Source organism: Neolamprologus brichardi, chromosome 2 (genome assembly GCF_056152115.1).
Source record: "Neolamprologus brichardi isolate AB-2024 chromosome 2, ASM5615211v1, whole genome shotgun sequence".
NCBI lineage: Eukaryota > Metazoa > Chordata > Actinopteri > Cichliformes > Cichlidae > Neolamprologus > Neolamprologus brichardi.
Genome location: NC_142105.1, coordinates 17,799,708 through 17,815,590, shown reverse-complemented (window position 1 = coordinate 17,815,590; position 15,883 = coordinate 17,799,708).

Genomic DNA, 15,883 nt, shown 5'->3' with positions numbered 1-15,883 from the left:
ACAAATAAAGGAAGAGAACAGATAGAACCAAACATCACGAGCATATTTTAAGTCATTTGAGGCCATTTAAGGGTTTCTAGTTTCCTTGTGTGTCTCTGTGCTCTCATCCCTCAAAGGCAAGCTGATTCATCTAACAGCTGGTTGTGTGTGCGTGTGTTTGACAGGAGGTCTTACAACGTGAAATTTGATTTGTTATTATCATTGCAACACAAATCTACGATCGTGCACTTCTCATTTTTCTTGCTATTACAGAGGTCAGGTCATCATCACCTGGATTTAGTCATGACAGTTTTAATCAAAATAAAGAATCTGTTCACACACAAGCGGAAAAAGACCCAAATGGACCGTTCTGTGTCAAAAACAATATTTTTTCCCCATTTGTAGTTAAAATAAAACATTCTGCATGATTTTGACATTCCAGGAATAGTTTAAATTTCATAATAACAAGACTAAAGGACCCAGCAAAGTATATCACTCGTAGTGGGAAGAAGCTATACAGACCTACGTCTACATGTTGTAGCTGTGATGGGGCAGTCTCGCCTGATCATGGGGGCTACTCCTGTTTATGTCTGCGTAGCTGCTGGTCTCTCGGTTTAGCCCACATGTCTAAGAATGCACAAGTCGGAGTGAAATGGAGTGTTAAACACCAAACACTCCATTTCAGCCATTGTGTGTGCTTCTGATCTATGCTTCTTGGCCTTTCATGTTTTTGCTTTTTTCCACACGTCTTCCTCTTTGCGGTGACTTCTGCTTTCCGTCCAAAGCGAGTTATTGACCAGTTTAACCTACACGAACTTTTTCAAAGACCACACACGAGTACATCTCATAGACCTCTGCATTGGCTAAGTTTTCTAAATCATTCCCACTGTGTCGCCAAAGACCTGCAAAAAAGCGGATACAACCGTGGGACCGTGAATTGGACTTAAGAGTCTACAGGAAGGATGTCAAACTCATTTTACATGGTGGGTCACATACGGTCCGCTTTGATCTTAAGCTGCCCGACCCGTGAAACCCCCTGTTCTGTCAGCATAAAGATGTCTAACCACACATTTAATCCTTAAGCTATGTCCCTATAAGAACATGAAGGCCATTTTCAACAGTACTTCTAGAGTTTTTCTACATGATAAAGAAATCCTGCTGTTGGTTTAACTGTGCAAAACTAAAAGAAACAAAAAAGACAGAAGACCTATTGTGACAGACACTTCTATATTAGATTATTAAAAAACAAACAAACAGTTACTTAATTACTTTTTTATAACAAATTATTCTATGCCCTCCCTCTCATTTTTCAAATCTGTCCAGTGGGCCAGAATGGAGTCTTTGCTGAGCCAATTCTGGCCCCCAGGCCTTATGTTTGACACCCCTGGTCTACAACCTTGCCATGAGGCTTATGAGCCCTGAAATTTCCTGCTCAGTCTGAGTATGATAGCAGCAGTTTGGGTTCATACAGGGAAAAATGTGTCCTCCACTAAGAGTTCAGGGGCTAAAGTACAAGTAAGGAAAATAATCTCTGGAGCTTTGGGGTCAAGGATGATATCACAGTATTCACAATAAACGTCCACGTAGCTTCAATCATCCATTCTGTGCTTTCAATGACATGTTAAAAGGAGTTATGTTGCAGTTTATTGGGTGTTACACATACCTGAGCAGCAACTTCATGTCATAAAACTTAAAAACTAGGAGCCAGTTTCATCGACAGCTCCTGCATAGATTTTATAGTCCAGTAAAGGTGTCCGTTTGGTCTCAGTCTCCAGTGTGAATGGATATGCTGATCACAGTGGAAAAGAAGAAAGGGTAAAGAAGTGTTTTACCCTTTCTTTAACACCTTTAACATTTCTCCGCCTGAAAACGCTGGAAACAAAGAGTAAAAGCTGGAAATTAAAGTGTAAAAACAGAGTGAGAGAGGGCAAGAGGTCGAAGAAAGGAAAAAAATGCAAAAGAGAAGAAGATTAAAAAACAGAGGCATGAGAAAACACATGAGGAGATGAGAAAAGGGTTTCCCTGAACTATGCAACCATAAAGCACCTGTTTCAGGCTTCCTCCCGACAGAGATTAAATGCATATACCTCCTGAAAGGGGCAAAGCACAAAACTCTCGGAGCTGTTTCTTATCAATTTCACGTTTTCCTGGCAAAAGTTTTTTTTTCTTCATGTCACTGCCAAAATACATCAATCTTTCCTTTCTTTCTATATGGTCATGCTGTCTTATAGCCATTCAGTTCTTTTCATCTCCACTGCACTTTTAAACACCCTGAGTGAATGAAGCAAAGAAAACTATACTGTAACCTGTAAAGTTGGTTTTCTATTTAGGTCAATGGTTTTGTTAACACTTTACACTTCGGCACATGGATTATCCTTGTGTGGAGTGTGCAAAGAAACTCTATATAATACGCCACTTGGCTTCTTTTATGAGATGTTACTTTTCCCGAATCACATAAAGAGTTTTTTTGTTTGTTCAAACACGAGGTTTGTGACCACTAACTACGTGATGTTAACTTGTAAGATCACAGCTGTACGGCCCCAGTCACACAGACCTAGAGACTGTTTCAAGGCCACCCAGCAAACACTGGTCACGAGGGAGAAATGTGGGGAAACACTCCTTGTGATTGCTTTGGTTCGTAGCAGATTGCTGCTCCTGCTTAGCAGAGGTGACAAAAGTACAGACATTCTCTACTCAAGTAGAAGTACAGATACTACTGTGAAAAGTAAAAGTTGAAGTACTGACTCAACTTCTTTACTCCAGTAAAAGTTAAAAAGTACAGGCTCTGAAAAGTACTCAAAGTAACAAAGTAGCTCCTTGAAGGACAATTCTACCACATATTTTTATGCCAATCTAACTGAACCTTGTGCTACATTAATGCAATAATAAATAATATTAGTAGATGGGAATACAAATTTTATTTCAATCTAAATTTTATTCTAATAAAAGAATCATAATTTCTATTCAGAGATCCAGCAGATTTTGCTAAAGTACAGGCTGTATTCAGCTGCTCTTTGTGGGTGTACACGTCTGAATTCAACCAGATGTTAGCAGATGTTTTATGAGTCGTCCTGGCTGATTTCCATCCTCTACACTGATAGTCCACTGTTTATGCTGTCTTTATATTTTACACTATACAACCAACTTAACTTCAAGTTCATCTCTGCCCTTTATGTAACCTAACTCTGACCATGAACACCACAGCCACTCTGCACTCTCACACACACTTTAAACCCATCACAGCACAGCAAACTAACCTATTTATCCTGCAGTAAGCTGTAGAGTATTTTCATGCAACCTTTAAAAAAACACAGTTACTCTGACACAGTTTGTTTTGTTTTGTAAATACTAAAACAAAACAAATGACTGTTTCTATTTTGTCAGACTTTAGATATTAACAGAACAGAATTCACATTCTTGTGTACAAACATCTTCTTCCCAGTAAGTACAAGATAGACGTTCAGACAATATTCATAAAGAGCAGATGGTGAGCTAAGATAGGGGACAATAGAATATTTCCTTATGGAGCAGAAAGAATGGTAAGCCAGCGGTCATTCAACATCAAAATATTTGCTAGCGACTTCTCCTGTGTACTGGTGGAATGTATCGAATCGAATCAAGGTATCAGCAACTCTCGACATCAACACTAAGCTTTAGTCAGTATTCAAAGTCAATACATTCCAAGGTAGTTACTATATATCCAAGATGTGCAATTGCAAAAGTACTTTGAGGTGCTTTTCTTATGGCGTGATAGGCTAGAGTTTTAGTTGAACAGATGTGGCAACAACAGTAACAGAGTCGGGTAGGCTCATTGCTTTTCAGTGCAAGTAAGCTACTGAATGTAGTTTACAGTTTCCTACCACAAGCAAGTCTTTAGAGCTTGTCATATTATGTCTCCCAGCCTTAATTGTGTTGTTAGGGTAAAAGTACTGTTAGTCAACAATCCGCCACTGAAGACTGATCAAAAGTCAGATCCCTCTCACGTTGATTATTCTTTTAAGAATGCCGGAGTAAGGCCAATACATCTTTATGTCAAAAGCATTATGCTGACAGTCAGCCAAGTCACAGCTGCTTTATTCAAGATAACACATGTCAGGAGAGGACTACAATATGATTCCCACATGTTTTCCATGCACGTCTGTAGGCCTGCGATCATGTGCTGCCCATATATCCTCATTCAGAAATCTCTTTCAACATTATGTGCCGAGTGTTGCCATTAGATACTAACCCTGTCTACATAAGGTCATCTAGCAATTATAATGGTTACATTTACTGATTGATGTGGCGGTTATGATTCTTTATTAATGCCTAATCAGCTCATAAGGGAAGAAATGGTAAATGGACTAGAACGTACGCAGCACTTTTCTGTTCTACCTGAGCGCTCAAAGAACTTTATGCAACTTGCCTCATTCGCCCATTCACACAGGCACTGTTTGCTATGCTTTTGCTGTCTAACATTCACACAAGTTCACACCACGATGGATGCTTTGCCTCTTGAGCTACAGCAAAATGATAATTGAATGTGTGTATTGCACAAAAAGGCTCTATGTTGGTTTTGCTACTATGAAGGTTGAGAAGAAAGTTTTTGTTTTGGTTTCTTAAAGTAGTTTAGTTGGAGATTCCATCTGGATTTTCCCTCCAAGTATAAGGTGTATTTCTCTTATAGTTTTAGCATGTGGATAAAGGGAAGCTTAGCTGACTTTACAGCTAATCTAAATGCTGTTGTTGCGTCTTTGTAGAGTGTAGAAGTCTTATTTCTGAAAGCTGGTCCTCATTAGTCATTAAAACAGAGCCGTTTCTAACATATACTAAACTGTGTATTCATATTGACCGTCTGTTTGCCTGAAGTGCTCATTTGTACCAGTATGATTAAAATGCATGTTGCCAAAGGACCCGGTTATAGTAAACAAAGATTTGGTCTTACATAAGTCTGTCTCGCACATAGTAAATCATGTATAAACATTTGCTCTTTGGACACCTTGGTGGGCTGTGGGCATGCATGTCACATTATTTATGTGAGAGCTAATTCACAGCTTCATTAAGACTTGTGGACAAAAGAATGGCAAATTTAATTCTAAGCCAACAAACAGATGAATTACTGTGACACTGGTGGCCAAAGTGGCTCTAAAACAATCATGTTTACTGTCTTTGGACTCTTATTAGACAACGTCAAATTGTTAAACATAGAAATTAAGAGTCAACAGTCACATTTCAACCTCTTAACTGGAGAAAATTACAGTCAGTTCTTGTAAAGTGTTCTACGTAGAAAACGGCATCCTGAAACTTCAACTCAAACAACTGCATCTGGGAGCATTTAACAAGTTCTCATTAGGAAAAACCACCAGAGACTCACCTGAAAATTCCTCTAGAAGAAGGAAAACATAAACAGCTTTAGTAGAAAATAGACAAAGTCCTTTGTTTTGGCTCCAGGATACAAAGCTTTACAAGAAAACCAGGTGTAGACAAGAAAAAAAGGATCCAGTTGATGTTCTAGTCCTGATGATGTTTGCTGATTTGCAAAGCCACCAACGTCCCGAGGTCTGAGAAGGAGGCAGTAAAAGAGGGGATGGAGCGCTCTGTCTGTGTGTGTGTGGATTAGTTTGACCCTCTGTTGGTCTCAGAGGCATCTGGATTTCAGTTTAACTGCTTTTCCATTTTCCCGTGCCTTTCTGTAACTGTGCAGTCAGGAATGCTGCTTCTCCATCCCCTTCTACACCTACGCTCCCTCCTTCACCTCCTTTATTCATCTCCTATTCCACTCTGTCTCTAACTATTCCTCGCCATTCCCTCTTTGAGGCTCGACTTCCACTTCATGCAGACTGTCCTGGTAGAAACAGATCACTTTCTTTTCCTTTTTGCTGTTTTCTGTCTTAGTTTTTACTCGTCTCTCTATCGCAACATTCTTTCTCTGTTGTCTCTGCCTGTTTTTCTCGTTACACCCTTTCACCTTTCCAACACTCCCTCTCTAGCTTCCTCCCCCCACCCCCCTCCTGAGGTATATTACAGTGTGTGAACGCATATTAGCCAATTATCATAACCTGTCCACAGATATCGAGCCTGCGGCTACACATGCCGACTCTCTCTTTGCAGAACTTGGCAGGTATTCAGTGTTATTCATTTGATCTGCCTACATAAGATTTACAATGAATTAAACAAGATGGGGACATTTGAGCTGTTCAATTGTGCCTTAAGCCCTGATGCTGTATGAAATACCTGCTGTTCTAACACTGTGGCACCGTACCTGCGCTCTGTTGACACAGCCGTTTTTACAGGCCTGAAGACAGAATTTTCTTTTTACCTCATAGAAACATGAAGTCTGGATTGCGGTACACCTTGGCTAAACATGAATATTAGATGTGTTATGTAAACTGTAATAGGTTTGATCTTATTGTCAGTATTTGGAAAGATTTAAGCAACTAACTAAACACGTCAATATGAATAGGCCTTTTGTTGCAGAGCTCTTTTGTTCTCCAGCCCCTCCTATAATTTCACTTTTATGTAGGTTACTTCACCTAGCTTAGGCCAATAATGTGAGGTTTAAAAGTGCAAGCTAAAGCTTGTAAAACATTCAGAGAAATATTTTGCTTTCTGTCCCCCCCCCCATTCCTCCATTGGAGAATATTATTCTTGGAAAAACTGAAAAACATTTCAAGAAGCAAACGAACAGGAACGCTGCTGGAACGATGAGCTTCTGAGGACATTAGTTTTATTATAGCAAAGAGTTCTTCATCTCTGATGTACAACTTGTTTGTTTCATAGTATTAAGTTATTGTATGGGTACAGCCCGTTTGGGTACAAAGTTTTTTGGCAAGTTTGCAGCTTCGGGCTGGTAATTGACACCTAAGCCAAATCTAGTTACTAAGCTAGGCCTCTTTGGTTTTCTCCTAGTTTTAGTGCATTCTTATTATGTTTATAGCATTCTATGAAATTAACTGTACGAACATGTTTCAGTGAGTAAAATTCTATAATTTATTTGCTTCTTTTTTTGCATGCATTGCAGCGTGAATTAGCGGGTATTGAGTGCTAATGCTAGCAAGTTTGGTTAGCAAGATGCACTCTGTTGTCTCATCTAATCAGGCTTATTTCTATTGCTAGAAATCCAAGATGGTGACAGCCAGTACATAATTTGGGCAATAAAGTTATTCTCAGAAATGTAATGTTGTCCTTGAAGCGTGTATTGTTGCCAGGTAATGTTAACATTTAGCTGTGCACACGCAGACATACAACTGTAGGTCTACATATGTGTAGCTCTGCTCAGAGAGAAAAGTACAGGGACTTCCAGTATCAAGAGAACACAGTGAAAAAATGCTACATAATATGGCCTTGAATGATTCAGCCTACCTTAATTAGTTAACTCGAGTGGATGGATATCAGCTACAGTAAACAGGTAAAACGTAAAATGTTAAGCTGTAATGTTTCCCCACTTCTTCTATAATTTTTTTAAACATTTTTTTAACATGTGTTACAATACCTAACAGGAAAATACTACATGTTAGCACATATTTATTCTCAGTCCCAGTTTCTATATTATATTATTTTAGTCATATTTGACAAACTATAGAGCATACCAAAATATGAAGTAAACTTTTTGTCTCTATTTGCTGTATTTTTAAATTATTACTATTAAATTAGTTGTTTGGGTTTTTTTCTATGCATCCCAGAGTAAGTACATTCATTTCTACTTTGCCAATCCTCAAGTATCTCCAATCAAGAAATAGCTATAATTTTGCATCACTCTTTAATTTCTTCATTTTTCTTTCAACTGCACATGTGCGCACACATGCAAACACATATTTCACTCGTTAGCTTATCATACTAATGATAGTGCCTGGTGCCAGTTCCAATCAGCCAAGGCTCCCCATTATTATTCTGTCACTTTCTTTAATCGATACATAAAAAACGTTTTTGACGTTCTATTTTTTTCCCTCTTTCTTAATAATTTTTAGATGTGTGTGAGATTTTATTTTTTCCAGCTCATCTTCAGCCATTTAAAATCTTTTTTTTTTCTTATTTACCAGTTGCGGGAATGTCCGAAGAGACACTTGCCTGACCATGTCTGAATGTGATGTGTCTCACACCCACACATAAAATGCTATGGAAAAAGACCTTCAGCAAAATACTGTTTTCCCATCACTGGGAGCATTCTCTGCCTCGGTGTAGGATTTCACTTGTTTTCTTTGTTTATTGAGACTCTCGGCCAAAGACTTCAGATTAAAGCTTTGTTATTCTGTCTTAACTTTTGTATGATGTTCTGGTGATCTTCCTCTCTGTTCCTGGAGCAGTAATCCCGTAAGCTCTCAAGTTCTCTTTTGTCTGTTCTCTTTCTTTGTGCTTCACCTAAACACCTCCATATTTCTATAAGCCATTTTCCCTTTCTCTTTGTCTCTTTGCCCTATAATACACTCCTGTAGACTAAGAAAGCGATTACACACATTTGAAAAGAAGTCTCTAGTGTATTTGTAATAGCTTTAGTGGAGGGGAGGCTCTGTTCTACATATTATCAGGTAGATTATTCACTTGTTGACTGTGGCTTAGCTGATGCTGTGATTCAGCTGCTGGGCTCCATACCAGTTTTTTTTTTTTTTTAAATTATCATTATTTTAATATTGCTCTCAGATGCAATCCGGCTCTATAAGCATATATGGTGAGACAAAATGATATCAGGTGTACAATAAAGTAGGTGAATGAGAATATTCAATTTTTAAACACACAAATATAAAACATAAACATAGTTTAGTAAGGCTGTGTAGTTGGAGCACACTCTGCGGTCCCCCTTCTTAAAGACTGGCAGATCGGGATGGTGGTTCCTGTCCAGAGGTAACGCCCCTGATCTCCACATAACATTATAGAGGTGTGTCAACCAAGACAGCCCTACAATATCCAGAGCCTTCAGGAAGTCAGAGCGACCCAGGAGCCCTACCACCAGCGAGTTGTTCAGTGACCTCATTGCTGGAGATAGATGAGTCGTCCCCAGACTCTGCTTCCTCTACGGAAGACGAACCAGTGGGATTAAGGAGATCCCAATGGCGGTGGCCTGATGAAGTTCTCAGTCGAAGTCAGCAGGTAGAGCCATCATCTGGTTTGGGGGTTACCACCACCACAGGCCCCAACCACCTTGTGGCCACAGCTCAGCAACTTCAGCACTGGAGATGCTGAACATGGTCCATTCAGACTTGATGTCCCCAGTCTCCTTTGGAATGCTGTTGAGGCTCTGCTGGTGGTGGGAGTTGAAGATCTTGCGCACAGGGCCTCTGCCAGGCCTTCCCAGGGCACCCTCACTATCCGTTTAGGTGCCCCAGGTCTGTCCCCCATCCTCCCGCACTCATCAGCAGGTGGTGATCAGATGACATATCAGCAGCACTCTTCACCCGAGTATCTAGAATATAAGACTGCAGATCTGATAATAAGATTACAAAATCAATCATCGACCTGCCGGCATCAACCCTTATTTTCAAACATGGTGTTTGTCATTGACAAACTGGTTAGAAGTCCAGTAACAGAACACCGCTCGGGTTCCTGCCAATCACACCCCTCCAGGTCTCACTGCCATTGCTCACATGAGTGTTGAAGTCTCTCAGTGGATGACAGAGTACTCTGAACTGTTGTTCGGTACAAAAGCGCAGAGGACAGTCAGGACCCATACCTGAAGGCGCAGGGAACAGACCCTGTGAGCCACTGGGAAAAACCCCAATATAAAGGCAGCAAGCTGAGGGGATACTAAGATACCCACGCAAGGCCATTACCTCGACCAAGGGCAACTTCAGGCTGAGACGGAGTCCAGTCCCTCCCAGGAGACTGGTTTCTGAGTCCAAGCCGTGTGTTAAGGTGAGTACGACTGTATTGAGACGGTATCTCTCAGCCTCACGCATTAACTCCTAAGCTCCTTCCCCACCAGAGACGTGACATTCCATGTCCCAGTTGCTATTCTCAGAAGCCGAGGATCAGTTAACTTGCTCTTTGTCTACTTCCTCACCCAGGTCCAATTTGCCATGGGAGACCCTAGCAGGAGACAAAAAGCCCCCAACAATGGCCCTGGGATTCCTGGGACACATTATTCCCTCCACCATGACCAACTGACATTCTATAAATGAAATTGAACTGAATTCAATTAAATTGAATAGCATCGTGGAATCCAAACACATGAATGACAGTCTGAAAGACCGAATGGCAGAAGAGGGGACAGAGGCAGCTTGCAGAGGGCAGCCATCCCCCCGCGCTGAAGAGGCACAAGCCACCCCTGACCACCACCCCCAAGGAAAATGCCAACACGTTCTCACTCCCAAAGCGTAAGATTTTACGCTAGGTGACAAATCGTCAACATATTACGTTTTCGGCTACCCACCACGTTCCTAAATGACGACCTCGGAAAAAAGAGGAAATATGAGAACCGTCTGGACTCAATCTACACAATCTCAATCTCGCTCTTTTTCTTCAAATCGCTTAGAAACACGCTATTTAACATCATTATAGTCCTGGTTAAGGTCAGGAATAAGGTTATGGTAAGGGCTAGGGATAAGGTTACGTTTAGGGCTGGAATACAGGGCTGGAACGTCTATTACCGCAGGCGCGTCATTGCACTGGATTCCAGCCATAACCCGCCGTGTACCATAAGAACGCCGAAGGTCTCCTTTCGCGTTCCTCAGGAACGCCGCGGGACGTGACAAAATGTCATGTTACGCCTCGGGAGTGAGAACGGGCTGAAAATGCTTATCGATGAACAGAATCAAGGAAAAGATTAATCTTCAGTAGCCATGCCAGCAGCTCTGTGAGGCTGTGTGCTGCTGTGCTTTAAGTAAAATATTGAGGGCAGCCAGCCAGCATAATCAAAGTAACAAGATCAACATGCTGATGTTCAGCAACTATGTTTACCTTGTTCACACTGATATATTAGCAACTTAGTATGTTAGAATTTAAGCTCAACTGTGGGCTATCAGAAAAAACCTGAAGTGAACTGAGACCATATAAAATATGTTACCTCATTACTAGGGGTGCAACGATACACAAAATTCACGGTTCGGTTCGGTTCGGTACTTTGGTGTCACGGTTCGATATTTTTTCGATACAAAAAAAATGTTCATGCCTTTTTATTAATTTGTCATTTATTAAATTTTCACGGCACATTCTGCACCACCTCTCTGTGCGTTCATCATTTGTTTGAAGCCAGCTCACCTCCTGCAACCACTTGTCCGAGAATACGCGCTTCTTTTGTGGTTCGGACTCCTGACATTTCTTTGGAGGTGGAGGAACACCAAAGTAACTGCTTAAAGGAGCTTCTTCGACATCTTTATGAGTTCTAAACAAATGTCTGTCCTCCTCCTGAAAATCTTATGTATGCAAACACGCGTTGCAACTTCTTATCTTGTGCGCGTTTTTTATTTTGACAGCGAATGCGCACCTGCGGACCACTTATGTGTAGACCTGGTTATTTAGCTCGTCATGTTGCAGCCACAGAAATTCTTTTGTCCATGAAACCATGAAGCTGCACTTTCTTTTTGCCTTATAGTCTGATTGGTCATAACTTTTCCGTTTTGTGGTAAGCTTTTCTTTGGCTGTCACTTCTTCACCCTGACCTGTCTTATTTGGCTCAGCAGAACTCAAATATATATCTTGCTGCTTTTACACACACACTCACATAACGCTCAGCGATTCTCTGCGCGATCAACCTCTCATATGTTTAAGCTGCGGGAGATTTCACTTGTCATGTTTGCATAGTAAGCTAACGATTGATAAGACGATGTCAGAGGAATTGGTGCGCAAATTATCATCACTCACCAATCAGTGCTGTCGCTCTCTATACACAGTTCGCGCGATTGCAAAGTGAAAGCAAAAAACAAGCGCAAATTCAAACGCGATTTCAATATGTCACATATTGACAGTGGCTCACCGATGCCAATGACATAATTACCCAGCTACATTTCCGAAAGAATGCAAAAGCATTGACATATATTTTTCCTTCCTATGATAGGCCGACGAGCAGAGCAGGGCAGCCCGACTGGAAAAATCGCTAGCGATTTTGCGAGCCCTGTATCTGATTGAGGAATCACTCATCTTTGGAAAAGAGAGTTTATTACAGAGAAATGTCTCTTTCCAAAATAAAAGCTATACTATACGCTTCTTCTGGGCTATATTCTCAGCAGCATATTAAACATATCAGGTCCCCATAAGGAGAATCATGTGCTAACGGCTGTCTAAATGACTCGGTAAAGTTTGTAGCATGCGTGCTTGTTGTTTTTGTCTGCTTCCACTTGTCTTTGCACGAGGATGATGTCGGAGTAAATGTGCAGTCATATTCGTTGTGTTCCCACTAGTGCTGTCAGCGTTAATCTGAAATGACGTTAACGCCACAACACGGCAAATCTCCGTTAACGAGCTACCGCGGATTGCCCCGTGTGGGGCTGGACAGCGTCAACACATTAACGAGCTAACTGCGCTAACACACTAGTTCCCACCAATGTAATTGAGCGTTGCTGGCACATCCAACATACTGTTTTACTTTAGTCCATGACTCGCTTACCTTCAGGGTCATACGTCACATGAAGACCAAAATAGTTCCAGACGCCAGATCTGAATAAGGGTGGGGGAGGTTCAATTTGCCATGTTGCAACGAGCTTAGCTTCTGTCTAGCTAGCTTGCGCTGCGCTCAGGGAATCTGTGTTCGACTACTCCGCCTAGGCTGCACTGTCGAGCGCAGATCCACTGAGCGCTCAACACAGACAGCACCGTCAGAAGGAAAGTTGATAAAATAAATTAAAAATGTTGTATTGTTCGATACATATGCGTACCGAACCGAAAGCACTGTATCGAACGGTTCAATATCGATACGAGTATCGTTGCACCCCTACTCATTACCATGGTCAGTTTAAAAAGCAAGTTATTTTACGTGTTTTTTAGGGTTAAGGTAAAATTATCCAGCATAATTATTTTTATCCTAAAAAAGTAGTGATACCTGATGCTATAAACGCTGTAAAGGAAAACAGTTTCCTGCTTGTGACACCTCCACACCACCTCCACACCACTGACCATTTAACAGACTTTGTCACGCTATTACAGTGAAAGCGCTGCGATATGTTACTTAAGAGTCAAACAGGTCTCAGACAGGTCAGTAACAATAAGTCTTGTTGAATTTAATCTAAAAGCAGAAGAAGTTGACTAGTGCAAAAAAAAAAAGTAATGCATGTTAGAAAATGCCAGACATGCCACAAGCAGAGCTAAAGGGTCGTGATCAGCCACAGCTCCACAAAGGTCAACCGTACAAAGGTCAACCGTACAAAGGTCAACCGTACAAAGGTCAACCGTACAAAGGTCAACCGTACAAAGGTGGGACAGTGGCACAAAGAAGAACAGTAACAATTCTCTCAGACTTTGTTTGAAAGCTGCAAATACCTCGTCGGGCATGTTAGGTGTCGATCTGTTTGTGAACATGTTTGTGTCTCATGGGTTTGGTTTCCTTCCTTCATTTCTCTTTATCATTAATTCTTTATTTTTGGTACCAGTCCTGTCCACTCTCTTCTTTCAACTCTGCGCATTATTATCCAGCCCAGCTGTGTTGATTTATCTGCAGGAAGTGAAGCACCTGTATGTCTCCCATCTTTTCTCTCTTGTCACGCACTTTCTCTCTTCTCTTCATCGCCAGCTTCTTCACAGAGCCAAGATTCCATCAGCCAACAGGTCATAAAGCATTTACAGTGTGTTGCAAATGTCTTTTATTTTCAGCAGCTCAAGTTTCTGCTTTTTGAGAAAAATAATGATAATAATCATTTTTAGGAGGAATTTTGTAAGTTAAAATATTCTGCATTGTCAAATATTTGTATGCCTTGTGATGGCTAACTCATTATTGATGACAAGTATCTTGCCCTAACCCTGAGCCATCAGCATATGTGATTGTTGCCCTTTAAAAATCCCAACCCTCCCCAAAGCTCATGATTCCAGGGCAGCAAGTGTATTTACACCTTAGAAAAATTAGAAAAAGTGTGGAGGTAAACACAGACAACACGAGAGCTCTCGATTAACACTGCTCGTTTATTCCTCATCACCACACAACTGAATACTTTCCCCTCCAAAACACAGCAACAAACTGGGTGTGAGTGGAGCCCTCCAGTGGTCCACCACAAAAGGACAAAAAAAAGAAAAAAAAATGCTCAGTGACAAGTCACCAACTTGTTGAAGATGGATATGGTCTGCTGCACATCTAACCACATCCAGAAGTTGAAAACGTGTTGTAGGGTCTAATATATATAAAGCACCTTGAGGTGACTGCTGTTGTGATTTGGGGCTGTATAAATAAAACTGAATTGAATTGAAACACTGGAAGTCGACAGAAAGCATGAAATTGATCTTCAAACAAACAAAATTACATGAACGGGCTATCACGTAGCTTCCATTACATGAGGACAAAATGAAGTAAACATTACAAAACGCATTCACATCATTTCCTAATTGTTATTAGGAAACATGCTCCTGCCTCTGTTAGGTTTTATGAGCTGTGTTGAATTTACATAATTTCCAGGTGCATCAAAGGAATGCCGATTATTATGAGTATTAAAGTTGTATCAATTACATAAAAGTAAAGGTCGTAAGAATTCATTTTCATAAAAATCTCCTGAGGGAAGTGGAGCTTCTCAACATTTGTGAACACTTGCGAACTATAATTCAGCCGTGCCTGCTTCAACAGGTTTCTGTTTGTTTCATGAAGCTTGATGTTACTCAGTCTTGTGGTATTCCTAAAATTATTAGCAATTTAATGATCAGGGGAATTTTTTGGTGTGCCTCATAGAATATTTTCATAAGTCACATAAAAGTGGGTTTTACTGCTCAGAGGTCACGTTTTCAGTGTTCTGGGAACTGCTGTTTACTTTGGTAAACCAAAAAGGGAAGACAAGACAAACCTGCAGCCTCCACAGCTACAACACAATTTTTTTTCTTTCTAACGTTTGTGATCTCTGCTGATTTTAATTAAAATATTCTATTGTTGCACAGCCAAACTTTAATTTAAGAGCATATTAACAAAGTTCTAAATCCCTTTTGTCAAAGCCACACAGCTGTAAAACACCATGTGCACATCTGTAATAGATTTTTTGGCTTTTGTTTGCACGGTGACTGTTGTCAGCATTTCACAGCTCATTTATCAGTCAGTAAAAATACACATATCTGTGTGTTGTACTGTTACAGCGATTCAAGTTTTTATTGTCTGTATGCAGCAAGTGATTTACTGTCACTGGGATAGCCAGGTATTCTTCATGCTGTGTCATAAGGAAATGGTTTGTTTCTTGGAAAGGAAAATCTGATTGTTACAATTGAATCTTATTTATGTTGCATACTTGGCAATATTATTTCTGTAGTACAAGGAATATCCATGAGAGGCAGACTTATATCCCCTCAGTTGGCTGCAATTACATTGGGGTTTTTCCTGCTGGACAAGAGGGTTTGTTCCCTCTGGGTCAGGGAATAGATCCTGACTGTCATCTGTGCTTATGTGCCGCACAACGGTTCAGGGGCGGTACCTCTGGATTGGTAGACTGGGATGGTGCTTCCCATCTTTAAGAAGGGAGACCTGAGGGTGTGTTAAAACTATAGGGGATCATACTCCTCAGTCAATGTCCCTACTCTCACATATGGTCACGAGCTGTGGGCAGTGATCGAAAGAACGAGACTATGGATACAAGCGGCATAAATGGGCTTCTTTCAAAGCATGGCTGGCCTGTCTCTTAGAGATAGGGTGAGCGGTTCAGCCATCCAGGAGGGGTTCAGAGTAGAGCCGCTGCTCCTCCACATTGAAAAGAGCCAGTTGAGGTGGTTCGGGCATCTGACAAGCATGCCTCCTGGGCGGCTCCCGGGTGAGGTGTTCTGGGCATGCCTCACTGGGAGGTTAGCCAGATAACTCGAAGCCAACAGACCTTTATTCATT